We start from the raw sequence: 3,033 nt of genomic DNA on the forward strand, positions 1-3,033 counted from the left end.
ATTCAAGTCCATCGCATCAACCACTCGGCCCACGATTCAGTACCACACTGACAGTTTGACTTCCCAGGTCTGTCTGCCTGTGGAGCTGAGAAAGAGTGAATCATCGCAGAGTTTGTTTGACTCCAATCACTTCGCAGTGATTCGAAAGGGTTAAATATCTGCACAATGTGTTTGCAGATATTTCGGTGTTGCTCCCGAAAAGATGAAATGAACTTTCAGTGAGAAATTGCAGGAGGAACTCAGCAGGGCAGGCAACATCTGTGGAAAGAGAATCAGAGGCAACATTTCAGAATTTTGTTTGCTCCGACAGGTACTGTCAAACCTGTTGATTTTCTGTTTGGGTCTCGTCTTCTCAGCATACGCAGTCCCTTAGGTAAGACATGAAGTCAACTCGCAACTCCCCTGTGTGGAGAAGATTTCCGTTTGGGGAACATTCTCCTGACCCCATTAAAAGCGCACAGCTTCGAAGCCAAAGGAGAGCAGCAAACACACCGCCCCTGGGTGGGCTCGAACCACCAACCTTTCGGTTAACAGCCGAACGCGCTGACCAATTGCGCCACAGAGACAGGCGCCGATGGGGGGCGGCACCATCGCTTAGTGATTTTATAATTCAGCCTCCCCGCCAAGAATTACAATTGTCGTCTATCAGTTTAACTTTTCCATAATCAAGCCTGGGAGATGCATTCTGGAGATACCGGGGGCTGTCTGCAGACACATCCATGTCACGAGGAACTAGCTTTCTTACTCCGGGGCCGTCGCCCTTCGAGCCTTTCAGTGTTTTGCCTGTTCCCGAGTTCTCTCATTGGCTCGGAGGCGAGAAGGGGTTTGAATTCCTGATGTGTACGAACGACAATTCTTTCAATGTCTCAGATCAGTTCGTGTGCCAAGAACATCAGAATCAACCTCCCGGCCTCTTCAACAAGGGGACGGTGTCTGGACTGTCGGACAGGTCATCTTTCATTCTCCTCCAAATCCGCTTCCCAAAGTGTTTCTAAAGGTTCACAAAGCTGGAGACTGGGATTTCTGTTTTGCTTCATGAACATTTGATCATTTTTCCATTTCCTAACTGACAATATTTTGCCAAAATCTCTTCCCAATTGTACGCCTTGTCTCATGTCCAGGGATGAGGAATTTCCATTTTGGGGAGACATTCCCAAGGTTGAGAATGTTCGCTTTGGAGCAAAGAAGGATAACTGGAGATTTCCTGGGGCTGTTGGTAATGATGGGAGAAGAAGCGGTGGGAATGGGCAGATTAATGATCAGAAGAACCAATTGCCACTGACCAGAGTCAGTTACCAGAGGACAGGAATTGAAGTTCTTGAATGAAAAGCAGCACTTGTGCCTAATAAACACAGAGAATACTGCAGAAAGGGAGTTTGCTCCCCCGCTTCTTCTTTAAGATTCAAATCAGTGGAGGGGGAAAAATATTTCACTCAAATTGGGACTGGTGGGAATCTGCAACCCACTGCCTGTTCGGGTGGAACAAGCAGATACCCTCAGAGCTTCTTTGGAGACTATGAGCAAAGTGTTTGGAAATGAGACTGGAAGAGTGAGGGGCTTGAAATAGAGTTCGAAATAAAGCAGGCACCTGAAGACATGGGTGTTTCCTTTGCCAGTGAAAGGTACTGCTTCACAAAGTTGGGCCTGTGGAAGGGAATCAGTGACGGTGATTATCTTTGGTTGTTCACTTTCTGAATGAACCCATTGCTGCGCATGTCCGTGTTAACGTCAGAGCATGGTGGCGTTAGGTACTCTCATGACCATGGGGCAATGGATGACGTATCTGACGCCACCTACTTGTTTCAAATGCAGCTCACAGCTTCTTCACACATCCCAATTAATCTTTCAAATTCTCCTGAAACCGGCGTATGGGTACAATTCCTAATCTGCAGGAATGAGAATCTTTTCACTGTCTCGTATCAGTAAATGTCCCTGAGAACATCAGAGTCAAGTCACAGCGCTGTCAGAGGAGGGGAAGCTGAAAGACCCTACACACTGCTCACGGGCACATTTCACTTTCCCAACACAGAGCGTTGATTTTAAATGGCTGTGCAGTCAGTACCGATTCGTTTTGGCTGAAAAAAATCTTCCTTATCTCATCCCAGCATTTCTTTCCACAGAGACCTGTGTGGCAGAGTTCATGTATATGTTTCCTTGTAAGGTATTTTATAAATAACAAACTTTTCTGGTTGTTTGTATCGGGTATTTCAGGTTCATTAGCCGCTGTTTAAATGTGTTGGTAAATTTGTGGGCGACCATGCTGCTGAGAGGTTTGAGTTGTCTGGACATCATTTCCCAGATGTCTTCAATGTAAAGAAATGCGGCTAGGGTTTCTGCAGACGTTGTGTCTACTTGTGTCAGTTTGTTGATGTGAAATTGGCACACTGGGTGTATTGGGTAGGCAAAAGTGAGGACTGCAGATGCTGGAAACCAGAGTTTAGATCAGAGTGGTGCTGGAAAAGCACAACAGGTCAGACAGCTTCCGAGGAGCAGGAAAATCGACGTTTCGGGCAAAAGCCCTTCATCAGGAATAGAGGCAGGACCCCCTCCTCCTCCCCCAGGGTGGAGCGATAAATTGGGGGTGGGGTGTGCTGGGCCGAAGGTAGCAAAACGTACAATAGGTGAATGGGGGTGGGGATGGAGGTGACAGATCAGAGAGCAGGGTGGAGCGGATAGGTGGGGAGGGAGATTGGCAGGTAGGACAGGTCATGAGAACAGCGCTGAGCTGGAAGGTTGGAACTGAGGCAAGGCGGAGGGAGGGGAAATGAGGAAACTGATGAAGTCCACATTGATGGCCTGGGGTTGAATTTACCCCAAGCGGAAGATGAGACGTTCATCCTCCAGGCATCGGGTGGGGAGGGAGCGGCGATGGAGGAGGCCCAGGACCTGCATGTCCTCGGCAGAGTGGGAGGGGGTGTTGAAATGTTGGGCCATAGGGCGATGGGGTTGATTGGTGCGGGTGTCCTGGAGATTTTCCCTCAAGCGCTGTGAAATGACTCTGCGAGGAGTCTCCAGTCTCCCCAATGTAGAGGA

At 48.5% G+C, this 3,033-nt stretch overlaps 1 non-coding gene across 1 annotated transcript; it reads right to left on the minus strand.

Annotated features, from left to right (window-relative positions):
- Positions 1-492: 492 nt before the first annotated feature.
- On the minus strand, positions 493-566 carry trnan-guu (transfer RNA asparagine (anticodon GUU)). The gene has a single exon. It is a non-coding gene; the product is annotated as a tRNA-Asn (tRNA).
- Positions 567-3,033: the final 2,467 nt, after the last annotated feature.

Source organism: Chiloscyllium punctatum, chromosome 36 (assembly GCF_047496795.1).
Source record: "Chiloscyllium punctatum isolate Juve2018m chromosome 36, sChiPun1.3, whole genome shotgun sequence".
Taxonomy (NCBI): Eukaryota; Metazoa; Chordata; class Chondrichthyes; order Orectolobiformes; family Hemiscylliidae; genus Chiloscyllium; species Chiloscyllium punctatum.